The 27,519-nt window shown below is 43.5% G+C and overlaps 1 long non-coding RNA gene across 1 annotated transcript; it reads right to left on the bottom strand.

Annotated features, from left to right (window-relative positions):
• Window positions 1-22,022: 22,022 nt before the first annotated feature.
• Window positions 22,023-27,311, bottom strand: LOC128852355 (uncharacterized). Its single transcript, XR_008450153.1, has 4 exons — window positions 27,122-27,311; window positions 24,293-24,528; window positions 23,101-23,213; window positions 22,023-22,383 (listed from the first exon to the last, which is right to left on the bottom strand). It is a non-coding gene; the product is annotated as an uncharacterized LOC128852355 (long non-coding RNA).
• Window positions 27,312-27,519: the final 208 nt, after the last annotated feature.

The raw sequence follows: 27,519 nt of genomic DNA, 5'->3' as shown, positions 1-27,519 counted from the left end.
TGTGGGGACAGCTTTGGGCAACTCCTAAACTTGCTTGTTAAGTTCTCCATTCTGTTCTTGCAGTACTGCTTAAAGCAGCAAGACTACAGCATGGCAGAAATTCATGACATCCATTTGACTCCAGTGAATCTTATTGCCTTGCTTTTCATATTACATTTGTGCCACAAAACATTCGTGCATTTGAGATGATAGCAGCTCCCTAAGCAGATTTTTACCTCCAGAAAGCAACTGGCTGATTGCTAGTGGCAGAGGAGGTTGGGCAACTCAGCAGATCCCAAATCACACAGGTCAGGTGGGAAAAGTCACTGGACCTTTTCTACGCCATGTAGACTAAAATACCTGATCATCTAGAAAATTAAGTAGAACATCCTAGAAAAAAAAGCACAGAGGCTGCAGAGGTAACTAATAATACAATGAGAATTCAGGAGATGTTGCAGGATCTCAAACAGCTGAACTGGCCAGAACATAAATCCAAGCAGAAGACGTTTAGCAAATAAGAATGGACACACTTCAGGAGGCCATTGAAGGAGAGGCGAGAGGCTGAGGGGGTGCTGGGTGGACCTTCTGTTAGACACGGCAACGTGAACGTTTCCCTGGACAATTAAGCTCCTCTCTGGCCCCAATAAACCTCAGTAGAAAAATCTCCTGCCACACATTTCCCATATTTGCCCACGCAGTAGCAGCACCATCTGACCAGTCATCAGCAACTGAGGATCAATGGTAAAGAACTGAGCCCTGCTTTGAGAGCGAGGGAGAAAGGAGGGAGGAGAGAGAGATCAGGGCCTTCACAAAAGCAAGGATATTAAGTTGGCTGCTAAAGTGCAAATGCAGAGAAGAACATAGGAACCGAGGCTGGGAGATAATTATGCAACCTAGAAAGTTAAAATGAAGACTGACAGTGACATCTGGGCCCGTGGAAAGGAAGGAGCTTCTCCCACTTCAGAAATGTACCGTTACAGAGCAGCTGGAGGTCTAGAGAACACACTGGAAGCCTCACGCAGCCAGCCCCATTCAGAACAGATGCCAGGGGCTGACCAGCCTTCCTCCACCTCTAAGTTTCAAAGTCACTAGCTATGTTCCCCATGTTTCGCCCATGTATTTGAGGATCAGGGAGGCATTCAGCTCCATTAACCTTTCAGTGGTATGAAAGCTGAAAAGCAAAAGGACCACTGGAATTCTTTTCCTCATGCATAGAGTTGCTGACCTATAAGGAAGTCATCTGAATGCACTGGTGTGTGGAGATGTGATGAGGGTTGACCTAGTTAACACTTGGAGAAATTGCTCAGGATACCTCAAGGAAGTAGTTTTCTAACCTAAACTCTCTGGTAATATTTATGTTTTTGACTGGACTATGGCATTATTGTGCAAGACGACAGGGTGCAGAGGGAGATCAGGTGTGCCACAGTCAACACCAGCCAGTGGCCAGTCTCTGCCCTGCTCTTGCCCTGTCATTGTGCTCCTGAGCAGGCTGCCCGCCTCCAACAATGTGGAAGGAACGTCGTGTGCCAGGCCAGACCCATAAATCCCACTGGAAGAACCTCACCTGTGAAACAAACTAGATCATACACGCAGGGAAGAAGTTCCTAACAAGAAGCCAAATTACTGCTGCTATCCAGTAAGCACACACAGAGAGAAGACAAATACAAGATTCCTTGAGAAGCTGTCCTCAAAAGTGCTTCAGTGTTTGGAAAAGTTGAACTGCAATCAAACAAAAGAAGTAGGAATGAATGTAGAAAAATAAATATTCATCTCAGAACAATTCCAGTCTATCTATTATTCAAACTGTCAAGGTTCAGAACAGGTCTGTTGACCAAGCTCTAACAATATAAAAATGAAACCTCCTGGGCTAGGTTCAGTCCTCCAAACGTAGGCAACTGGTGCTCTCTGAGATGACCAGGGTATCTTGCTTTGCCTCAGCTGGCTCCTTTGGAAGAAGACAAGTTTATCCCAGGTCCTACACTGGATCTGCCAGCCCCACAAAGATATTTAGGGGCACCAGGGTGTCTGGATGGGCACTATACACCCATGCACATACAAGGAAATAGAAAAACTGGACTGAATCCCTCCTCTGGGCTCCTTGTGCAGTAATAGAGAGGGGTGTGTGTCTTCAACACCTGGAGATGGGACAGGAATGTCCCCTCAGAGGTGCATTGCTCTCTCCAGGCACTGTAAAAAGATTCTTAAAAGTTAAATTACACTGTACATGTCCCTCTTATAAAACTAAACACACTTCAGTTATTCACTTACTTAGTGACGCAAACATATTCCCCTTCAATACTTCATTTGTAGGTCTTTGTAGGTTCAGTGGGAAACAAAGGGTCCACAAATATCACGCCACCAACCTCCTTCTTGTAGGTAATGACTTTGCCATGCTCTGGGACATTGCTCACTTGATGGGGAGGCCTTGCAGCTCTGCCATACCATGGCCAACTAAGTGACTAGTCTGGGCGACTATAGGAATGACAAGCAGTGAAAGGATACAGAGACTCATGGCTTCATGGCAAATGGAAAAAGGCCTTCAGACCGGCATTTTTCCCAAATGACAACCCACTGGGAGGTTTGCACCAGGGATTGCTCTTCCCCCACCACAATCCTTCTTGGGTACGTAATGTGACAATAAAGGTATGGTTGGCTGGCAGGTCTCTCTATGTGGTTGTGCAGGTGCAACAAACCAGCAGCCCAGGCCCGTGTAACCGGCATGTACAAATGAAACGTGCTGCAGTCCACTAATTGCAGTGATATGCATGCTGTGCCATTTCCAAGTCTGGGTCCCTTCCATCTAAACCTCAGACAACCCCATGTTTCAGCAGGAACTGCCACTGTGGTGACACGTGCTCCAAAAGCAAGCAGCTGGTGATTTCTCATCATTTCCTTCATGAAAGGGTTGTCACTTTCCCATCATCTTCATTCAGGAAGATTTTGATGGAGTGCGTTCAGCAAGCAAGAGGAATAAAAGTTTCATAATGCCCTCAAAAAAAAAAAAATGCTTTCCAGACCAACACTGCTCTATATTAATCTCTGTGGTTCTTTTGAGATAAAGAAGACGTTGATCCAAACCCTTGCAAAACAGACAGAGAACTTAACCCAGACCATCAGAATGCCAGGAGAGTGCTCGATGGACTTGGAGTGTTACGATAAAATGGGTACCACCCTAAACCACTGCAGATGGAGAAATCTAAACCTGGAATTCCAGTGGCTCAGCAGGCTCAGGAGTCGAGCTCGAGTCTCTTGGGCAACAGAAATGAGGTACCTCCAACGTGTATTTGTATTCAGCATTAGACAGAGCAGAGAGCTGGGGTGCTTGGCAGCACAGTGCTGGACTAATTCCTGCACGTATCATGCTTCAGACTCCTACACTTCATTTTAATCTTGTCCTCAGTTATGACTCGCTTCCAGGTCCTGCCCTGCTGCTTCCTGTGCTGGGCAGTGACACAGAGGTGCATTCCTTATCCTGCACACTTTCTGTGTTCTACAGGAATTCACTGCCGATATCAGAAGTGAGAATAAAGCTAACGAAAAAGAGATCTGCCGCAAGAAGTATTTTCACTTCATAGATGTAAACACATGGATGAACTGAGTAAATAAGGGGGAATTTCCAGCTGAGCTGTTCTCCTGTGTGTGTGTGCAGTGCTTGCGTCTGCATTTTTTCTCAAACTGTTGTCATCTTCACTAAATATTTTACTATGTTCAAAAGCATAATTTTTAAAGGGCAATCAGCAGTAGAAAACAGCATATGCATTTTTATTCCTCTGCTGCACTAAGAATAATTCACTTGTCAGATGCTATACCGCTCTCTGGATCAGCTGGTTCTGCAAATAAACTACATCCTACGCTCACAAAAAATCCCTGAGTCACCTCTCTTTCTTCTGATTCATCTTATCCATATTCAAACAGTGACAAGATAGGGGTCTTGGACTGGCTCTGCTGTTTAAGAATTTATGTCAGGAGGCACAAGTAGCAGAATCTAAAATTTAGGAATATAGTACTCTAGCAAAATGTTTATCAACTGCCGCTACTCCTACTCAAGTGGTGCCTCAATAGATTCTACTCATGTGGTGAGCATCCTCTTTTCAAGCCCTGATGAGGTCCAGGTGGGTGTAAAGGACTCACACAAGCAGAGCAGTTGTGACCTTACACTGTTATCCTATAGTGAAGGCTGTGTCTGTCACAGGCAGATACTGCCTGGCACCGTGGCACTTGGTTGACATGGGCTGGTGTATTTTACACAAACTGCCGTCTCGTCTCTTGATCCTTTGCAGTAGCTCATCTCATCACAGGTGATACCATTCCACAGACACCTCTCACCTAACTGTAGGTAACGGAAGAGTAGGTCTCTACACCTATGCTTGGTATCTGGGCTCCCAGGGCAAGAGAGCCCTGTTCAAGGGCTCGGGGGTCTACAGTGATGGAGTCAAGACTGTAGGTTGCATGGTCCACACAGACAGTGACGTCAAGAGCACAGTCTGTTAACAGCCACATATGGTTGGGTGACTATAGTCCTCTGACTACAACGAGCCACAGAGGGTAAGCTTTTAATCTGTATGCATCTGAAGTCATGGGAGCTGAACCCTAGCCTCAGAAGTCCATGGACTCTGCCTCTGGTGGGAGTTGGCTCACCTATGCTCTTTGAGGCACCAAATCCCCACAGTACTGGCTGGGACCAGCGACCTGGTGTCTTAGGGGTTATGGTCATTAACATGAAGTAAGGTCTAGATATGCTCTAAGTTAGGCACCAGAAGCAGTGCAGCCACACATGTTGCCTTGGAAGACAACTCTAGCATGAAACCTTGAAGTCCTTTTCCCCGCTGTGCTCCTTACCAATACCACTGCAATACTCACAATCGGAGAGCAAGGGTGACTGTACAGGCAAATTTCCCACCTTTAGCAGCACTCACCTCCTGGCTCACACTGGCTGCTCCTTGTATTCTCCTGAGTTCCCACTAGGATCAGGGAAACTTGTCCGATTGATCTTGGTCAGCGCTGGATCAGACCTAGTGTGCATTCTTGCACAGCGTCTGCTTTTGGCCCCAGATGGGCTTCACGCGGAACAGGCAGCACCATTTCCATGTTCTGTGAAAATCACTTAATGAAAGGCCTATAGAGGGGCTTTGGGATTTCTTTGTCTGATGTGCATTGCGTAAATGTCTGAGCATTATAAGTACAACACTGAAGATCTATGTTTAATTTATATCTTGCCCTTTTTCATCCTTGGTAAGTGTCCGGCCCAGAACTGAAGTTCATTCTCGAGATGTGCCCCGAGCCCCTCCCTTTGCCGGGTGACCAGGGTTTAAGTGTGTGATTTTTAAGCATTGGCAGATGAGCGGGATCCTACTGGCTTCAGAGGAGTTTGGGTCAGGCCCTGCCCCACAGGGAAGGGAAAATCCCAAGGTCTGCTCCTGCTTCTTGCATGGCTCTGTTAAGTTCTCCCAGGGAAGCGTTTTCTAAACCTGCCTTGCCATTTCTCAGTCCCACTCTCCCCAGGGCTCTCCTGGCTCTCTCCATCACTTGGAGGTTGCTGTGCTCTCCATGTCAGCTTGCCCTCTCAAACTGGAGCTCGGGGAGTGCAGCAGCCAATCGGGCAGCCAGGCAGTCTGGGTATCCTTCATCAATCTCCCTAAGTGTCTTCAGGCTCTGCTACGAACATCCACATCACTTCTTTCCTCTCTCTGCAATGACCTGAAGCTCCAGCTCTGCAAGCAGTGATCAGTCACGCATAATGCAATGCAGGGCAGCCCGGAATAATCTGGTTGGCATCCAAGGATGTGTATTCACCAGGAGGCTAAGGAGTGTGTCAGCATTTAGTTTCAGTCTAGCTGCACTTTTCCTGCAGCACAGAATCACAAAGTCTCCGTCTCCTCCTCTGGATTGGGACTGATTCTGCACGGGGATCCTCCGAAAAGACAAAGTTTTCCTCTCATTATTGCTGTACCACCATAACCTACCAAGATGTGTGACTGCTTTCATCTAGTTCTTCCTAACTGGCCAGGATCTCCAGCCAGTGGTGGGCTTACATTTTCTATACTTTTCTGTATTCTGCTTCTGCTTCTCTGTGCTCTGCTAGCTGCGAATCCACCTCCGAGGCAAACTCTGCAGCTTCTAGGGTGTGGCTTTCTCTGGTGCTGCATGAATCAGATAAGGAAAAATAGAGTTAAGAAAAGCCTTGTCGTTACCTCCACTAAACTTTCCTCCGTGCCTGCGTTATGTTGAAGCTAAGCTTAAGAAAGCCTTTGGCTTTGATTACCAATTAAATTCAGTTGTGCCTAAATTAACTGGTTTGGGTTGCATGCCTTAATCCACATGTTTGTCCTTCATTTCTCATAGCAATTAGGAAGGGACTAGCAGGATGCAGTGCATGATACAATCGACCCGGCGTTTACGATAGCTAAAAGCTGCGTTGTGTAGTGTATGTTTGTAAATTCAAAGTGTCCTATGCTCTTTATTCAATCTGTTGGCTGAACAATACAGCACTCTGGAAGCAGGGCTTTTTTTCCCTGTTTCTCTACTGCAGATCAGAAAAAAATTAGTGCCTTAACCTCTTTTTTAAAGGGGAAAATATACACATTTTAGAATAAAATATTGCTGAGACAGCAGAGTAATGACTGGAGAAATGGGTCAAAAGAGTAATACAAACCAGTTCTTAGCTGGCAGAAGCTTATCAATAAATTACAAATCTGCTCTTTAGTTTATGCATAGATTAACCTGTTTTAAAATAAGCAACTAGTAGTCTTAAGATTGCGTCTACAAAAATGCCAAGAATCTGAAATTTCTGCAGTATCTTTTTTTCTCCCTAAAATATACAAAATCTATGTTTATCTACATTCTGCAATGAATTTCCTCACTATTTATGCTGCTAGAAAAAAGTTATAATTTACAAAACGCAGTCTGTAAACATTTTGATAACCTAAAATAGAAAGAATTTCTTTTTTTAAAAAAAAATATGCCTGATTATTTCTGCTTTTCTTTTCTAAATAGTTTAGGATTATACTTTCCACAACCATGGAGAGTCAAAAATTGCTTGTCAGACTCCCAGTCATACAAAGTAGCATCTTATTGCTCGAGTTGCCAAGGAAATCAAGGAGCTGACTCAAGGAATAAGTTATTTCTCTCCACCCAGCAAAAGGACACAGTCCAACCCTCTGCTCATTACCAGGTGTTTAGATTAAGTAACTGAACTGGTGTAAGCAGTAATCGAACTGGTGAAAGGTTATAGCAAAAATGTTAGGACTACGCCCAGATGGTAATTCAATATGATTTATTCAAAATATATTAGATGTAGGTTTTGGAGGAAAGATTTTCTTCTTCTAATGTGACTTTTTCAATAGTACAATTGCCCTAATGTTTATCTGCCTGCACAGGTTTGCTTATTTAACACAAAAACTAGTTTTGTGGCTGTTACTATTTTCCACATCATAGATGCTGTTGGGATTCCTAGATGCTACGTACTAGAAACAAATGAAAACATTATATTAACAGAGCGCTCCTCATAACCACCTTCCAGGCTTTCCCTACTGATTAGCAAAAAGGTTATTGTTTGTATTTGGAGGGGTTTTTTTTGCTAAGTAACCAAAATTATCTCACGTCATGAGCATGGGTTGTTAACCTCTCTGGTAGCAGCTTTCTTGTGGTGTAAAGGATGCTGCTGTGGGTCATGTGTAAGGGGAGCATCTCCTCTACCGGGTCATGCCAAAGCACTAACCACGCTCTTGTGCATTTCCCAGAGGTGAAGCAGAGGACCGGGGGCTATGGAGCTGCCAACAAGGTCCATGTTAGCAAAGAACACAGCAGAGAAAGCCAGTTGTATGTGAAACTTGACAGGCACCTATTTCCAAACAGTTACTGCTGATGTTTCTTGACAACTGGTTATCATCCTCAGAGGTCAGGGTGCGGCAGGGAAAAGCAGGTCTGTTTTTCTCAGACAGGTAGGCTGCCTGGCTGCCCAAGGCATGTGAGATGTGTTTGAGAAAAGCTGCCAAGCACAGGAGAAAGAAAGAAAGAAGGAATGTCAGCATCCAGGCAGGCTCATCCAAATAAGGGCGGGGAAAACCACGCGATGAATCCCACATCAAGAGGTGCATATTAAATCCCTTGTTCCCTCCACAGCATGGAAGGAAGGCTTGTTAAAAATAGGCTTATTTCATAAGCTGCTATCTGTGCTGCCCATATTCATCTCCCCTTGCTTTGGCAGACCGTCATGATGATATAGGTGAGAAACAGATAAACAAAAATTTGCCAGGATTCTTTATTAGCCAGGCAAGCACAAACATGCTCTCTGATCTAACATCTAGAGGATGCCAGGAGCATTTTGCAGTTGTTGATAAACACCAAGACAATATTTTTCACGGAATATTTTGGAGTCAGAACAACAAATAAGTAGGAGAAGAGAACGGCTGTATCAGCAAACTACAGCAATTGGCCAAATCCCAAATTATGAAGGTCTTTCTAGCACATACGTTTTCTAAACATATTCTTTACCTTGTTTTGGACATGATCTAAATCCATGGAATTAATGGCAGCCTTTCAAAGACACAGTTCAGTGAGACATTTGGGCAATTTTGTGTGGCCTCCTGACTGTCACAGAAATGGAGGACAGGGTCAAAGTGAAATACATATATATATCAGGACTTTGCTGAATGGGCACTTAAACAACAATGTTACTGCTTCACAGCTGCCGGGTTCATCTTTGCACCCTGTGAGAACAGCACACAAGTGGGTTTCTGAGATCAGCCAGAGCTGTGAAAGTCCCTGGGCAGGACTCCGTTGCAAGCTGTGACATCCAAATAACGCTAAGAGCAGCGCCACCCTTTCTCTGCTCTTTTTTTCTGTGATGCCAAAGGCACAGCAAAGGTTGGGTGTCCCTTCTGTCTTACGAGCTGCTGAATATGACCCAATAAATTTTGACAATCTAAAAAAAAAATGCCAGCTGAACTGCCTTTTTTTCTTAGAAATAATTTCTCAAGATGTTTGTCTATGAGCTGCAACAGCGTCTATTCCACCCCCATTACAAGACAGAGATAAACAAAACCTGTAGGAGCCACCCAGCTCGGTTGAGGAACACCCTGCTGACTCTCAGGAGAGGCTCTGACCTGGCATGCCAGCATATTTCATCTTCCCTCCTTTTACTTCTTTCAGTGAGTATAATGTTAAAATGACACCAACCCTTTCAGTTTCAGCACTCACATCAGGGTATCAAACCCACTGTCCAGTAATTTTTCCCATGTATGTGCTCCCTCTGCCCATGGTGACACCAAAATAACTGTGGTGCCAGCACAGAGTGAAAGGGAATCTGATCTGTCTGGCTCTGGCAGAGCTCTCTGCCAGCACCATGAATCAGGCTGAGTAAACTGCATCCCTCTGGCTTCTACTTGTTCTCCCTCCCTCCAGAGTTTTTGTTTGTGGTTATTAGTTTCCCACTTCTATTTCCAATGGATACACACAGGCCCTTTGGTGACATATGAGCACCAAGTGGAAAAGAAACATCAGCATGACGGAGTCCCGCAGGCAAGAGGCTTCCTTTGTCCATTCACTATGCAATAAAGCATTTTGCTGTTCTCCATCTAACTGCAAGAAATGAGGATGGTATGTACCCTTTAGAGGCATGGCATGTTGTGCTGGCCACAGTTTCTGATTTATGAGAGGAATGGGCAACCAAAACCAGCTGAAAAATGTTGATTTTTCTTTACTGCTGTGTTTCGAAACTTCAAGGAGGAAGAAGAATTAATAGAGATCTCAAGTCAGCTTTGGTAGAGTTCTGCTCCATGAGCAATTTGGACTTGTGATGCATTTGCCCAGTGGTTCATCTACCATCCGTTCTGGCTGCAACAACCTTTTTTTCAAGGGCTTATTACTGAGCAAGAGGTGGAGGAATGCAAAGCAAAGGCCAGTGAGAGCTGCAGCCAGCCAGAGCCTTTGGGGCTGCTGCTATTGCCGCTTGCTCTGGTGAGGGCTGCTGCTACCAGAGATAAATGATACCCTCAGCTCAATGAAGGGATGCATTGACAAGACAAACAGTCAAACTAACATCCAGGCTGGGCTTGTCCGTACAGAGGAGTGGCTCCAAAATTAGCCTTGATCTGAGCTTGCAGCACACAGGGTCACCCAGTGCCAGTGTCCCACGCAGTTGGACCTTGCATTTCCTGGGAGTACAGCACTATGCACCCTTATCCCTATCACAACCCTCTGCCCAGTGAATCTTTCCTGTAGCACAGGCCAGCACATTTGCCACAGGTAGCCTGAATCCATGGGATGTTTGGGGTTGCATTATTTAGCAGTGGGATATCCCCACGGGTTTTTGATTGGCAGCAATATTGCAATATTTTCACAGAATCACAGAATCACAGAATCACAAGGTTGGAAAGGACCCATTGGATCATTGAGTCCAACCATTCCTAACACTCCCTAAACCATGTCCCTCAGCACTTCATCCACCCGTTCCTTAAACACCTCCAGGGAAGGCGACTCGACCACCTCCCTGGGCAGCTGTTCCAGTACCCAATGACTCTTACTGTGAAGAATTTTTTTCTGATATCCAACCCGAACCTCCCCTGGTGGAGCTTCAGGCCATTCCCTCTTGTCCTGTCCCCTGTCACTTGGGAGAAGAGCCCAGCTCCCTCCTCTCCACAACCTCCTTTCAGGTAGTTGTAGAGAGTAATAAGGTCTCCCCTTAGCCTCCTCTTCTCCAGGCTAAACAACCCCAGCTCTCTCAGCCGCTCCTTGTAAGACTTGTTCTCCAGCCCCTTCACCAGCTTCGTTGCTCTTCGCTGGACACGCTCCAGAGCCTCAACATCCTTCTTGTAAGCCTGCTCTGCTTCTTCACCCTGCTCTGATTTAGAGTGCACCTTTGGGGGTGACATGACAGTGAGAAAGTGCAGGAGAAGGGATAATAAGGAGCTGCTAAAGCCAGTATTGCTCTCAAAGAAAAGGCACTTGGAGCTGGGTTTCTGCACAAGGGAGCTTCTTCCACCTTGGCTGGCCCATACTAGAGCCTGTTCATCCTAGTAAATGAAGGCCGCTAAACTTAACACCAAAGGAATAGCCACTTCTCAAGGATACATCCCTGTCTTTATGTCAACGCAAACAATGATATCCTTTTACTCAATTATGAAACACAGACAAGTTTTAAGATGCCTCCAAGATCCTAAACTCTAAGTTCTTATTATAATAGTAGTAGATATTACTGCTAAGTAGTAGTTATCTATGTACCAAATCTTACTGGCATAACACCTTCATTTTGTGTTGAAGTATCTTTGGGGCCATAAGCGTTGCACAAGTATAACCTTTCATTCCTGTTTCTCCACTAGCTTGTTCCTCTACCAACCCTGCTAGCCCGTCTGCCTGCACAGAGCCTCCCGGTGTGGATAGCAGCCAGGTCTGAGGTTAGAGTAATTAGTCCTGGCTGGGCTTGCAGAGTTTTCTTTAGCACAGTTACACCATTAGATTTCTATCAGTGTGAGTTGCTCTGTCAAAATAGGCTGGAAAAAAAGTGTCCAGTTGGTAAAATCACTGTGGGAGAAATATTTCTAAATTTGTGCTGGTAAATTAATTGTAGATCATAGCACGCGCTCTTATACCTGCATTTAATTCTGCATGCATAGACTAAGAGACAATACTCAAAACTGCTTTCCGTCTCACCTCAACGCAGACTTTTTCTAATTAAACACACAACTGAGATGGACCAGCAGATTAGCCTGGTGTAGAGCATGATACACACCTATGAAACAAGAAAAGAAGAAGACACAACCCTTCCACCTCCACCATTTTCCTAGGGCAGAGAAGTCAAATGCACTGCATAATCTGGGAATTTTTCCAGACTCACTCTCTAATTTTTATAAAGTTCATGATGCACAGCATGAAGCAGAATTCTTTAAGCTACCATGGCACCACATTTTCAGAAGAAGTGCTGAGAATGTGGATGAATACAGAACAGATCAGGTTCCTCACAATTTTGTTTTTGAGATCTGGCAGTACCAAAGCTCTGCTTAGCTTGGACTCATGATCAAGGTCAGTAAAACACTTTGGGACTCAGCATTAGCATGAAAAGGACAAATCCACTCCATAGTCCAAGGCACCAGGTAGCCTGCTGCCATGGGCTGGAAGAGGAAATGTGATAGCCCCAATGAAGCCAATGTTTTACGGGTATATGCATATTCAAGTTTCCTCTGCCACTATTTAAGCAAACAACAAGAAAGGAATCTTCCACCAACCCCAAATTCCATACAACTGCAATGGAAAAGACCCAGTACTTCTGTGACACCTGTTTTCCCAGTGGTATCAGTGTTCTGGTAGGACAGGGACAAGAGATGATGACTCTTCTGTTGACTCCTATTGATGACTGTGAGCTAATAAAATCAGTAGGGGATTTCACCACAAAGCCAAGTTGGACCCTTAATATGTGCCTTTGAGAATATTGTTCCCTTCTTAGTGCCTCACCCTGAAAATAAACACCCCCATCTTTATTGGCCTCCTATATTTAATTAACAGCTCTAAAGCACCTGGAGAAAGTTGAAGTAGGCAAATCATGCAACTAAACTCCAAGTCCCATGATTAGTATCACCGTTCCCAGACTACAGTCTCTCTTTGATACTGGGAGCAACAGTGAGAAAGATGCTGACTATGGTGACATTGGTTTTGTCTTTAGCTGATGGGACATACAGTCATCTCGTATCTTGCAATCTCACTTACACCAGCAGATTTACTCCAGATTCACACTAGCGTAACTGGTAGAGGTAGCTGGTCCACAAAAAGCTTCAGTAAATGGAGGTTAAAGCAATGATTAGGAAAACAAAAAATTAAAACAGAAGGTATGGAAAACGATGAAAAAAATAAGTCTTGACAGCAAGGTGTGAAAAAGCTGTGAAAGATAGAGCAACTGGTGATCTGGCTCAACACTGAGCCTTCAAAAGCTGTTCCCTGCCTTACCAGAGAAGGGCAAACAGTCCTGATCAGGAGAAGCAGGGTTAGGGCCTAGCCCCTACACAGATGAGGAGGACCAGGGCAAAATAAGACTTGGAGAGTCACACAGACCCCACATCACCAGAAAAGCAGCAGTGGTATTAAAAGGAGGAGGAAGAAAACATCTTGGGAAAGCTTTGCCATGAACGACTGTGAAATTATATGTCAAGTAACCTATGAACAGTCTCAGGGAGAAGCTAAACAACAGGACTTTTCTTATCTTCCTCCCTTCCCCTTTGCGTCCTTTCTTGATCAAGAGTGACATTAGCAAAACAGCATAAGAATAGTTGGGCTCCACCTAGTTCAGTCTAAGGATAACTCATCTCCTCCTTACCCTGTTCCCATTTCCTTGCCTGACTTCTGCCATGCTTGTCTCTTATGCTCTGATCTCTGCCCTATCCCACGACAGGAGTGAGTAGGGGAAAGAGAAATGTTAACCTTTTCCTCAATAAGCAGAACACGACTGGAATGAGGGGAGCACAGTACCTTTTCTTGGCCACCGAATTAGGCAATCAGAGGAAATGCTGCCATTTGCATGCCGCGATCCTGATTGCCAAAGGGGAGGAAAAAAATCATACAGAAGAATCTGCTCCTCACCACCATCAATCCTGCAATTTAACTGAACTTTAGCAAAGTATTTGCTGGGTTATGTAATAGAGATGAATTACAACAGCCTGCCACATGGCTGAAAAACTGCAGTTTTAACCCCTGGATGGACTGCCTTGTGATAGGTAAAGATAAGAAGCCTCACGTGGATGTGAAAATACTCCAACTTAGACAAACCTCTAAAACAAAGTTTGAGGGTACATGGGGTAGAACTGCTCCAAATAACTGAGGCCAGTTTCTTCCTGATCTTCTTGGCTATGCACAGCCTTTCTTTCTTCTCACCTCTCCTCCTCAGCAGTCTCAGAAGGGTTGCTCGCATTCCCAAGGTCTCTTTCTCAGGCTTCCAATCCTTCCTGGCTGTGGACAACCCCTTAGAGATATTCTCTTCCAGCTGATGGCTCTGTGGTGTCATTCCCTTTTTTTTACGCCCCAGCCACCCCTCCTGCAACTGCAGGCGTTGTTAATTACCTTACTATTACCTTAATTCAGCGATCCGTGCCAGGACTAGGAGTAAGGTTGTGGTAGTTTGGGCTGCAGGGCACTCCAGAAACCAAGGCATGAACTCTACTATGGTCACTAACCCTGAACCACCATGTCTTCTCTGATGTTGCTGTGTGCATCATCTGGATGAATCTGCCACATACAGAGTAGCACCTTTGTTTTTCAACATAACTATAGCCTAGGGTTTAAAGTGTCTCTGCATCTGATCAGCTATTATTTGGGCAGCACTTGAAAACTGGAGAAGCTGAGTGTTGTAGATAATTAACCGAGCCAGAAAGACACAAAGAATGTTTGAAACAGAAGAGAAAACAAAGTCTTGGCAAGCATTCAAAGGCAAGGCAGACTGGCTGCAATTTGCTGCTCAGCACATGAAGAAGCTCATGAAGGCTTACAGAAATACAGATGAAGGGAGTTGGCTTTGGGAAGACCTAGCTGTGAAGGTCTCACATGATGTGAGGCGGGGTTTGGAGCCAAAGCCATCCCATCTGCCCCACCCTGCGACTTGGGCCGGTGAATGACCCAAAGCACCTCATTCATCATGCTGGGGACAGCTGTCAGCCGGGTAACAGAGACTGGAATCTGCCCACGGCTTGCAGGTAGGAGCTTGCTTCTCACAGCTTGGCCGCAGTGCCTTGCCTTATGCTGCCTTGCAGTTGCTCCTGCAGATGTGCAGAAGGAGAGGCACCTGAAGTCCTGAAGAAAATGCATTTTCTTGCTTCTCTGAGCACATACCACATCAAGAGCTTCTACCTGGGTGTTAGGTCTCTTCTCTCTTTTTTCCCCAGCTGCCAAGGTTTGAAAATCTTGCTGGATGCATGCTAAGGTGATCAACTGGTTTTATTTCCCTTCTCCTGGTATTGCTGTTATGACAGAGGAGAGTAGGATGCTCCAATTCTGGCAGAGTAACCCACATGCTCCTGCAGCGTGTACATTTGCTTTCTTTACAAACATCTGCAAAATTGAGAATGACAAGGAGCTTCTTGAAATGATCGTGAATCATTGAAGTTAACTGGCAACCACCCAGGCCTCTAGATAGGAGAAGAGGAGCTTTTCCTAAGCCCTTCCCACATTCTTGTGCAAATAGAAGGGATGGGTGATCACCATCCCCAATGCCAGACGGTTTTCTGGGCCAAATTCCCATACAAGCCCAAGAAAGCCAAGGGAAACTGAAGCTGGTGGAGATCTCCCTTCCTTCCGCTTCTTGCAATGACTGTGTTTCATATGTTCAAATCCTTCTGGGATTGTTTAGACTGACTTGTGTAATTGTTTTCATCTTTGGATTAAACAGGCCGAATATCTTATTTTACACCCTGTTTTGTTCCTCTGGGATATACGTTACATAGCAGCAGATGGGATTTAAGTAGGTTTTTTCAGAATAAAAGTCTGTCTTTGCTTGGGCTTGTCAATCCTTGCTATTCTCTCTTGTATGGATACATCAAAGGATCATGAAGAAGTCTTAAACCAGGCATCTACCCATGGTGGCTCTCAGTAACCACTGTCTGACACTCCTCCAGACTTAGAGCATGCACAGATTGCTTGGTCTAGAGTTCAGGGGGAAAGTGTGTCTTGCTGCAAAACCTACTTTATTTCTGCCAACTGTTCTTGTCCCTGATTGCTTGTGATCACTGATGAGATGTGCAGATTCATGGATGAGCCTAAACTTGGAGGATATCCATGTTCTCAAGTTAAACAGAGAGTGGCACTGGTTGAAATTAAAGACGAAAGGATAGAAAGGCTGTGGGACCCCCAGGAAGGAGCAGTGGCTTTGGAATCAGATTTAATTGCCTTGTTAGGTGTTGGTAAGTATATGAGAAAGGGTGAATTTTCAATGTATCATTTTATGGGAAGTCCTGAGTCCATTCTGTGTGCAGTGGTGCAGTATTTGTCTGTTATGAAACATTTAATGTGTTCCATCTGCCACCAGGTCGGGGTCAACAGGTGCAGTCAAGACTAACAGTATTTTTGATGCACACCACCTTTGTTTCTGATGGCAAAGTGCCACTTAAAGGCTTAAATCTTTCATGACTGATAATTATTTCTTGAGCAGCCAGAATTTTCCAGATTTTCCAGGGAAGTAACAAAAGTTTTTAAATCTCCAACTGTGGTTCCTCTGTATGTTGGTATTTCTTAGATTTTGTTATGAGCACTTGCAGTCTAAAACTGGAATTGTGTTGTTTGTGTCACTGGAGACACCTTGGCTAGAGAAATTTTACCATCCAATTTCTACACGCTCAGCCTTCCTCTAGGCTCTTCCCTATGAACTTGCGTGCTAGAGGATTTGTGAAATGCAGTTGCAGTGGGTAGAAACTGCACAAGGGGCAAATCTTAGCTACGTACCCGAGAGGACTTTTTCACACCAGACCTATCTCTCCAAGACTCCCTTCCTCTTTGCTTCCTCCAGCTTCTTCTGCACTGCTGGTATCTCTTGTCAAGACCTAAGGAGTTTTCCACCATGCTCCTTGTTCAACCAGGTGAAGATGTGCCCTCCTTGGCCAAGCTTTGACTTGGTCCATCCTGTACCTGAGCTCAATTCCTCCAGCAGATATTGCAGTAATGCCTGTCATATTTTTTTTGTCCTGTGTCTCCTCTCTCTCACTCTGCAATCTGCAGGATTAGTCCCAAACAGAGGCTGAACTACTGCCAGTCCTGCTTGCCCCATGAGATGGGTATTTCCTGTAGGGGCAAGTTCTGTCCAGAAGTGCACAAGTTTTAAGGGGCAAATACAGTGCCGCTGAACTAACTTAGGTAGGTAAGAAAATCTGGCAGTGATTGGGAAGGAAGGAAGGGCTACGTCAGGCTCCTCTCTGTCTTACGTTGGCATTATAAGGAGCATGTATCCAATGGTCTCACCATCCTGCCTCCAGCACTGCTCTCCTGCTCTGCCTCTTGCTGTTCAGTCTTAAAGTGATTGTCAAGATCTTAAAATTCATTGTCTTGCTGGTAAAGCTGTAGGCAACGTCTGGCAGGATGGCTTTTTCCTTTTTGCAGATCACTAGATGATGAATGTGGACCTTGCGCTGCTGATTCCCAAACCTGTTCTGGTTCACAGGCACCCTAAGGGCTGTTCTGCAGTGCTGCTCTGTTACAACTTGTTCCCTTACTAAAAGTCAAAATCTCCCCCAGATTAAAAAGAAGTGTAAGCTAAGAAAGGAAAGATTAATTCTGTACCTGAAACTAATCTCTTTTCCAAGTTGCCTTTTAAGGTCTCACTAAGGTTTCTCTTCAGTGCAGCTACCCAGGACCAATTCATCTGTGCCTGTGCTTCTCTGTCTCATAATCATTGATCCTTCTCTCTCCAAATTTACTGGAAAGTTAGGTGGGTGCTACAGAATGCAATTAATATTAAAAGCTGTTGCTAGCATCTGCACTCTCCTTCCTTCCTCCAAGTCACGCAGGGAATGAGTTAGATTTGCAGCTTTGTTGAGATTTAGGCATTTGAGAGGCTGTAAATAAAACATTGTTCAAACTTGTCTGCAATACCCATGGTCGCCTGGATTTGCTGATTTTGCACTAGGCTCACGCTCCTGTTTAAAAGTGAATTGACTGTCCTGTCTCATCTATTCCTGGATTGCATAACTCACATTAGAAACCTCCTCATGGGTTTCTGATAACTTTATCATGGAGTGTGCACATAAAACATCTTTTTGATGGATGGTCTCAGAGTTTGTGAGATGAGGCTAGTTTTTCACACAGACCACACACAATATAACAAAAAAAACTGACTAACTGGACATTTGGGATGTTCACTCCTTCATTCCTTTGCCAGTTTTAAAGTTTCGGGTCATTGCTTGGGAACTTCCCATTGCCCCCAAGGGCTTCTGGTTTCCTGTGGTGCATGATCAGTTTGTAAATGGTGATGGTTAATGGGTCCCTCATTCCTCACTGGAGAATATTTAAGGAAGGAATAAAGTTCAAAATCTAGGAGAGGAAATTCTGAGCGAGAAATTTATATCCGAATATGAACCGTGTTTCATTTGCTTTTACATTTTGAAATTTCACTGTTCAGCAGAGGGATGAGAGAGCCTTTTCAGCAAGGAGTGAGAGGATATTCAGGAAAGACAATATGCAGTCTTTCTGCTGTGATTCTTCAACAAAGGGACTACAGAAATAGTCTAAAGCAGGCAAAGAAATAGCCCTAGGCCACAGCATTATGGGTGTGTTTCCAGAATTAGGCTGAAAATGCTGAAAGCAAGGTGAGCAAAAACTGTCTCTGAGGGAGTTGTGGTAGAAACATTGAGTACCGGATAAGAAGTGCTCGCTCCCTCCAGCTCCCATCTGCAGATCAGCAGGAAGCAGGGTGATGAGAATCATTTTTCCTACTGAACCCCTCCAGTGAAAAGGGAGTTTCTCAAAAAGGGAGTTTCTCTCAAAAAAAAGGGAGTGAACGAGAAACCCTCCGAACCCAGTGTAACTGAAGATGAGAGGAGGAGGCAATAAGACAGTCAGATCAAATCTGTTTAATTGTTCTTGTCATGTTGTTTTTACATGCTGGGCAAACTCTTCTCTGCCCTCTTATCCCCATCCTCACAGGGGTAGAACATAATTGCACCTCCCTCTGCCATCAGAAAAAGCTGAAAGGCACCTGGGGAAACCAATCTGGTGAACAAAGTCTCACCCAGGGTGTACGTGCCATTTTTACCCATGCATTTTTCGGGACTGAAAGGCAAATATTGTTGTCAGTAAGCTAAATTATTTGCTCCTGTAGTTGTTTTTAATTCTACAGAGCTACAGACCTACATACACACACCCAGTGAAGCCCATTTTCCATGCAGCATGAATCACTTGCTTGGTTTTTGTGCTCACTAGTTTCACGTTTTAACTTTCCATTCCTCTGGCTTTCTTCATGTGGATGAATAATGGACCATTTATAATACATCAACAATATCAGAGCATACAATTATGGCTTCAGTCCGTGTAATCCCTACAGAGAGTTCACAGAGCACGGACGCACTTTCTTTGTTCCACAGATAAAATGCCTGTCGTGCGAAGCCATATCCTATTTCCACAAAGAAAACAGGAGGGGATGCCAGCCTGGCAACTTTCCTCTGCCACTCAAAATAACTCTCAGGAGCTGAGTCATGATGTGCATCCCAGAATAATGGGCGATTCCTTTAACTCAGGGATGATAATCAGCTGTGTTAACAATTACAGATGGAAATGGGCTTCAGGCAGCAGTTTATCATAAGACACACTGAGCCTTTCTATTGCTGTAAATAAATGCCTGGGTAATTTTTTTTTCCAAATCCAACTAAATAAGACTGTGTAATTGACCTTTACTCTGTCACATTAGGGACTGAGGCCGCTCCTGCTGCACAGAGCTGTGATGACTCTAGTGGGTCTCTTTGCAGATGCAGAGGCAGCTCCAAGGACCAAATCCACACTGCTTGATGCATGCCAGACACTGGCACATTCAGCATCCTTCTCTCTCATGGATACTCCTTTAAGCACAACACACTTCTCTTCGGGCATCCAAAAACCTTCATTAAGGACTAAGAGATCAGACTTAAGCATGTGACAGATGCTAATTGCAGTTCTGCTCTTCTATTTCCTTATTGCACATTTTCCTCTGTGTATTTGTTGAGTATTTGGAAAAGAGATAGCTTCCTGAAAGCAGGATTTGGTGTTTGGAAATTTATAGGGTCAGCGCTGCTTATCTGCATCACTCCATGGATAGGATACAGTCAACAAAAGAAGGTGATGAATCATGTGTCTATTCAGTGTGAAATCCTCCACAGAGCTGCTTGTGAGCTGTCACACGTGTTTGTTGCCTGAGTCACGCACATTACTCGGAAACATAAACTAGGATGTAGCAGGCGGGTCTGCCCAGGGAGGAACCCGGTCCATACAGGATCCTGCAGATGCTGGTGAGGCTTGGAGGGAGTTCAGGACCATGTGATAGAGGGAGTTCAGGACCATGTGATAGGGAAGGATTGTTTGAGTGATGCCATAAGGAGCACTACAGACATTCACTTTAGTTCCTTGAGCAAGAACTTGGCAATGGCTAAAAAATACATATTAAAAATTCTCAAATAACTTCTGTCTTACCCATTTATCCATAGGAATACTCATTTTAAATAAGAAACTTTTAAGGAGACTTCTTCCTGTTTTTCGAAAAGAAAGGTGTTTAAATAAAGCTGACCTATAATTAAGCTGACCTATAATTAAGCTGACCAAGCAGGAGGTAGAAAACAGCAAAGCTACATCCTCTCTCCCTTCTGATTTCCAGTTGTATTTTTTCACTGGTCAACCTAGGTACTTCTTGTGATTCTTTTAATTAATAATACAATTTAGATAACTTCTTATCTGTAAAGAGATAGAAAGAGAAACCTAAACTATCAGTACTTCTTGATTTAGCTTTCCAAACACTTCAGTGAACAGTGTGGAAAAACATCTTTAAAATTCAACTCTTCTCCTACACCCTAAATGTGTTTTTTTAGGAGAAGGGGAACTAAAATATATTTATTTACAAGCAAAGAAAGACTGAAAACACTGGCACTTGTGTGAGATAACAGATTATGGAAGAGTATGACTCACTGCCTGACAGTGTTCAGTTTGCTGTGCTCCCAGGGAAAGCGTTCTGCTCCCAACCCCCTGGCTGTTTCAGGCTTTGCAGTCTTTCTTCTGAGCCCACGTTCATGGAGTTTGCAGCAGAAACGGAGAATATGTCTGCTGTCAAAACTCTACAATGCTTAACACCTCCTCTTAAAACAGTGCTCTAATTTGCTCTAATTTCATTGATTACTACCTATGGGCAAATGCAGCCAGAACCAACAGAGCACCATGTGCTCCGCAAGACTGAACAGCAACTTTGTTTACCGTTAGCATTATTATCAAATTAGGAGGAATTAATTATTACACATTGGATTTGTTTGTTCAACTAAGTAGTTGGCAACTGAACTCAAAGACACGAGCACAGTGCTGGGGAAAGCGTTGGGTTTTTGCAGCACGTCTCTGGTACCAGTGCTCCTTCCTTCTCTCCACTTCACACACAAATACTAACTCACTACTGAGTACTTCATCAGAACCAGAAGAAATCATGTTCATACCGACCTAGGTGGTTTTCTCTGCCAAGAGCATCAAATACAGCTTAGGTTTAGTTTCTGGATGTGTTTCGAGGAGTCAGGCAGCTTCAGTGCTAACTGTCAGTAAAATCTGACTCTTCTCCAGCCTGCTGAAAGGCAACAAGAAGTATCCCTACCTCGAGCTGAGGTCAGTTCCTATAGTTCTCTCTCCTGTTCAGAGGGAGAAAATTGGGAAGGAAGCATTGAAGGATTCAACCTTGCTCCCATTACTGTTGAAGGCAAAACTCCAGCTGATTTCAATGAAAACAAACAAAGGTGCAAAGGTGCCTCGATGCCCAAAGATTGCAGCTTTGAGGATGCTGAGAGCTGCATAGGATAAAGCCAACACTGGATCACAAATGTATCATAGAAAGTGTAGTCTTTGTCTCGCTCTCTTTTAGATGCCATTTCCCAAAAGTTTTCCTGGGGCACCAGCAAGCCATTTCAGCTGAGTAAGCTGAAGTACAGAAGACGGATAACCGCACAGATTAGCTGATTTTATTTATCCTGTACTTCTGGCTTTTCTTTTTCTATGGGAAGGCTTACATATCATCGGATGTAGGGCTCTGAGGCGAATTTCACGTTGTTGGAAAACCAGTCTCAGCTCTGTAAGGAAGCAGGAAACCTCACAGCCCCAGATGGAATTAACCAAATATATTTCCATCCCTGATGGATGTTGTTTACACAGCACAAGCCGGTCCGGAGTGGTGAATGGTATATTTAAAACAAGATTCTCTTAACATTTGGATCCACCCCATCACTCTACTTAACAGATATTTGATGCTGATCAAATGACTCACTCCATTGAGAAATAAGACCTCCTGTGTTGCCAGCCTCCTATGGCAAACAGTGAGTCCCATTGTAATCTACTGAGTCCCGTCTCCGACCCACCCTACACGCCCTGAAGATGCACATCGAGTCACGGACACAGCAGCAGCACTGAACATGTTTTTCCATGGTGGTGTGTGCCAGCCCCGTGCTCATGAAATACCCTCCAGTACCTGGACTCCCCGCATGCCCCCGCAGTGGAGAAGGAAAATAGGGTGATTGTTCATAATCTGGAGGTGGACAGTCTATTTTATTAGCAACACTGGAGCTGACACTTGCTTGTTCTCAGTTTGAGGGATCTCTTTCTTTTTTTGCTGCTCACCTGGGCTTCTAGCTTGTGCCTGATGACAGCGTCTGCCAGCTCATGCCCATAGAGCAGGGCACAACATCAGCTGCAAGTAATCCAATAACCGATGGCATTCAACATCTGTGCAAGGGCCTAGGTTAAAAAAATAGGAAAAAAAAGTAACTGGAAGAAATGTACCCCCGTGCCCAGAGCACCTGCCAGCAAAGAGCCTTTTCCTGCAACACTGCATGGGTACGACCAGGTCCCCGTGTGAATATTTACAGTTCTTCCACCACCAAGAGGATGCCTGACTGGGATGCTGGTGCCAGAGGAAAGGGATTGTCTCAGTGCAGTTACAAGTTTCTCTTCTATCTTCTTCACTTAACAAATGTACTAAGCTGCAGTGGTTTACCAAATGCCATGGAAACTCCAGGGCACATAGTGAGATCCTCTGCCAGTACATTTTTATCTTAAGATTTTTGTTTAAGAACTATTCCTAAGGCTCAGGGAAGGGGGGTGGGAAAGGAGGGTTCACTCAGAATAATTCCCACAGCTGGAAATAGTCTTTGTCATAAGCTCTAGTAACACGAGCTTCCTCAAAGCAAGAGTTTATACCTCTCCATACAGTGACTGGTAAAAATGAAGAAGAGCCCCCAAAAAATGAAGCAACCGAAATGTGTCCTAAGAACTGAAAACTTTTGATTTTTTCAATGGCATCTGAGCTACTACATGAAATGTTTACCCTTGTGTTTATCAGTCTGCTTTTTATATGAGATCTAGAAACACCAGCGGCAACATGCTTTAACTTTCAGTTTGATAGAGAAGTGTCTCCATCAGATGCAAAAAATAACCCACGAACATTTTAAATACCTTTCCCTTCTGAAATATCCATTTCAGCACAGATTTTCTCAAGAATACAGAGCTTGTGAATGTCATAGTCACAGGTGGGCAGGTTTTAGGTTTTATTTCCTTCGATTTCCAAACTGAAAGAAAAATGACAAACGTGTTGGTAACTATTATAGAAGTACCAAAACTGACAAAAAAAAGAGTTTGTGGCAGCATAATGTCATTATAGAAAGAGAAATATTTTGATTCAAATAATTACTTTTTCAGACACTTAAGTATAACCACCTAGTACAATCAGGTTATTTGTGAGTTATTAAGACCTATCTTTCCACCTTGAAAAGATGCTTTTGTCCTCATAGTGTAAGCTTTTTGTCACTTTTCAGGGAGGAGCCTGTTTCTTCCTCCTGGCCAACATTTTAGCCTTTGAAATGGTACAATAATAAAGGTCCTAGGGTCAGCCAGCTCTGAACTCTAGCTGAGCAGGGAATTAAAAACAGCAGAGAGAAAGGAATGAGATCGTTGGGGGGAACATGGAGTAAATATTAACTTTTAATTAAAGCCCTCCACAGCACACAGTCCAGAGATGGGTCTCTGCTAGCAGAGTAGGAAGGCATTGATGGTGAGGTGACCCGTCTCGCCAGGGTGTGTGAGGAGCTCTGCAGGCGACGGCTTTGCTCCACTCTGCTCTGAGTGAGGTAATATACAGCCAATGGGGCAGGAAGGCAGCACATTCATGAGGACTATGGTTTTCATCAATTTTTGTACAGGCCTTGCTAATTACAGCAGTTTTTCCCCGGGTCCGTGGCCATGGCTGCATCGCCACTTTATCTGGTTGGCTCCTTTTTCATGGTTCGTTCCTTCCAGGCTATTTTGGCTGCAAAAGGTCAATGCCAGCACTGTCATGGCCAGTGGAAATGCATTTAGGGGACAAAAGGAGACGGAGCATATGCCCCAGGACAAAGTAAAAGAAACTGTCCAGAGTGAATTAGCTTCCTTTTTCTTCTCCTCCTGTTAGTGAAAAGATTGGTCTTGGAATTGCCTGATTTTCTTTCATTTCTAAATAATGCTTTCTCTGTTATTGGTGGTGCTGGGGGTATTTATGCTGATTATGGATCAGCACTTTTAGCTTCTTGGGTTTTTTTCCATCAGCAAGAATATTAACCACTAAAGTAAAAAAAAGAGAACGTTTGACTTTCTGAAATTATACAGATCTTACCTGAGTTTCTTTTGGGTTATTTTCCCTTGAGTTAGGCTTTTCCTACTCCACCCTTGGACACTGCAGAGTTGACATTTGTTTATCTCCACAAAGAAGAAGGCTATTGCTACTCAAAAGACTTACTGACAGTGCAGCATGTAGGTAGTGTTGGTAGAGCCTACCAAGAGCAGGGAGACAATGGAGCCTCTTCTGAGTATGTTCTCAGATGAAAAGGTCATAAAGAATGCAGGACTAACCTATTTGGAGAACAGATTCCAGTTAGGTTACAAGATACATGAAAGACACCCATTCACATTTTTGGGGAGGGAATTCATCTGAATTGACTAACTTCAGAATGAGGTCTTTGAATCCAAAAAAAAAGAGGTTATTAAAAGAGAGCTTATTAAAAGATGCAGTGATGAAACCTCATTTCCATACGTGGCTCTCTCTCTGTTTATGAGGTTATATGCCTACCTGCAGCTGGAAGAGTTTTATGCAAAATTGTAAAGCAAATCAATCATATTCATGGCTTATACATTGCAAAAGAGAATAAATTCAGAGGAAGTATGCATAGCTGACTGATATACACTTTCAGTTCAAACTAAATGATTGTAAACTACATAAATACATACATTTCTGTGTCTTAACAAAATGTGGAGTCATGGGCGACAAAGCACAGGAGATGTCTGTAAGCTGGTGATTAATGTTATATTTATGTTCCTCTGGGCTTGATCTGAGAGTTGTCCAGATCCCTCCACAGCAACCTATTAATTCTTCTTATTTCTAGTCTGACACTCAGTTCCATCTACCCCTCTCGAACTTCTGTTCACCCTGATTTTTGCTTTCCTTTCCTTTTTCTTTCTTTTGTGGATCTTTCTCTCGGCACACCATTTCTCTTTAACCTGGAGGTCCTCATTTTTTTAACTCCTTTCTGAATTTGCTGACAAGTTTGCATTCTGTAGCTGGTTGTCTCTGCTACCAGCCTTGCCAACTGCGGAAGTTTGTGGCCTCATATTTTTTCCCCCAAGTGTTTAAAGATTCATAATTGCTAGAAAGGAAAAAGAATAGAAACGATCACCTTTGCATCCTCCACAAGAAACTACAGGACTTTGTGTTTCAGACCATGCCTTACTAAAATCTCAGTGAACATTTTGTTTCTTTCTCTCTTTGGACCAAAGAAACCTCAAGAAAATTCCTATTGTTTTTAATTTCAGTTCTTAATTACAAGTAAAGCAGAACACCCTTACGTGCAGGACAGACATCAGTCCATTCACAGGTCAGGGTGTGAATAACGTTAATAAAAGAAAACTTGTGCCGTTCAGTGTTATGTTCTTGGCCTTAACTGTGAACCAAGTAAAGAAAACAAATTGGTAATATAAGGAGCTGGGAAATGGGGTTAGAGGTGGGATAGAGAAATATGAGATACAATGGTAGTTCCTGGCAAGGCAATAGAGCAAAGAGGAACTTTCAGTGTTGCCTCAGCATAATTCAAAGAGTTACCTTTCAGTATTACATTGAGATGTCTATCAAGAAGAGCAACCAAGAAGGGCTATTTGCAGTATGCCCACTGAATAAGTCATCTCTGATGTGCTGGAATCATTTGGAGAATTGGAAATTATCAGCTTGGTAGCATTTTCATTAACAGTTTGGCAGACGAGCAGTTGATTCGACAAATATTTAAAAATAAACCAAGTGAGCCATTCATGTCAGACAAATAATGTTAAAATAATTTGACAGTAACAGAACTCCACCGTGCTGGTTGTCAAGAAGGAAGATATTAGGCTGGAAGCTGTATGGATAAAAATCTCCTACATAGGAGTTACTTTCACTGCAGTTACAGCAGCAGGATACTGCTCAGATATTAGGGCTTACATGTTCGGTTCTGAGATGAAACTGGCAAAAACTAGCAAAGATGAACGTAGAGTTCCCAATACCGTGAAAAAGAATATAGTCATTTCTTCCAGGTTTATGGCGAAACCGGTTGGCTTTCCTCAACTTAGAAAGGTTTTTTTTTCTGATGTGGGCTTTAAAAATCCTTAAAAGATCGAAACAACGCCCATCAATACATTCAGCATGTTTTTTCTTTCTTGATGCGAATGCCACACTCACAAGGCGATAAAGGTTGTGTATGAACTGCATAGTCCTTCACATAATATTTACATTAATTATATATAATTATATATAGCATATAATCACACATCATATATATTTTATACTATATATTTCATATATACACGATATAATTATATAATTAAAAACACATTTCATGAGGTTCTACTCAGTTCATATGCAGGTAAATTAGATAAAATTGCATATATTATTCCTAAATTAAGCTATATATGTGATCTTATAAAATTAATATGTAATCTATGATCTAATATAAAATTAGATGTAATAGTATTTAATAATTATATATATAATTATATGATATATAATATTGTATTATAAATAATAGAATCATAGAATCACTAGGTTGGAAGGGACACATATACTAGATGATCTTTAAGGTCCCTTCCAAACCTAACTGTTCTATGATTCTATGATATATATATATAATTGGCTTTAATATAAATACGGTAGTTCTGTTAAGACCCAGCTTTCACAAGATTCCTCTGCTAAGCATCCACAGAGGATGGAAACAGAGCTTAGCACTCACTTTCCACTGTCAGATTTCCACATGCTTTCGGTACAAACCATGTGCCCCTATTCTGAACTTGGGTCCAGAATCCCGACACCCACAGAATTTCCTTTGCCAATAGTATAATAATCCCCAGTTCATCATCTGCCCTGACGTGAAATGAGGGTCCTCTGTAATCACAGGGACTTTCCTATGGCTGCTGTGTTTTTTACCTGCTTGCATTCTGCTCTGGTGTGTCGTCTAAGCGGTTGGAAGGATTGCAGGACACTCCCAGGACTGCTTATGTGCTGTTTGCATTTTGCCCCCTCTCACCTCACACTGACCTCTGTGAAACAAGGAAACCCTGACTGAAATATTTTGCTGTGATTTTTTTTAAAGCTTCAGGCAGGGGGAATCAGAGGATCAGAGAAATTCCTCAGAGAGGGAGAAATCGGCTATATTACGAATTTATTTCCTTTCCAGGGGGGAGGAGAAATAGAAACAGGGGAGAGGAGGAGCTGGGAATTTTAATAAATCCATTTCTGCTGGCACTGAGTGGCTTTCTTCGTGTGTTAGCATCAGGAGAGGCTGTAAAGGCAGCAGTAAAGCGCACTGGCACTCCCACGCTGCG

This window comes from Cuculus canorus, chromosome 5 (genome assembly GCF_017976375.1).
Source record: "Cuculus canorus isolate bCucCan1 chromosome 5, bCucCan1.pri, whole genome shotgun sequence".
In the NCBI taxonomy this organism is placed as follows: domain Eukaryota; kingdom Metazoa; phylum Chordata; class Aves; order Cuculiformes; family Cuculidae; genus Cuculus; species Cuculus canorus.
The sequence above is the reverse complement of the archived record's forward strand: the minus strand, read 5'-3'. Positions and strand labels throughout refer to the sequence as shown.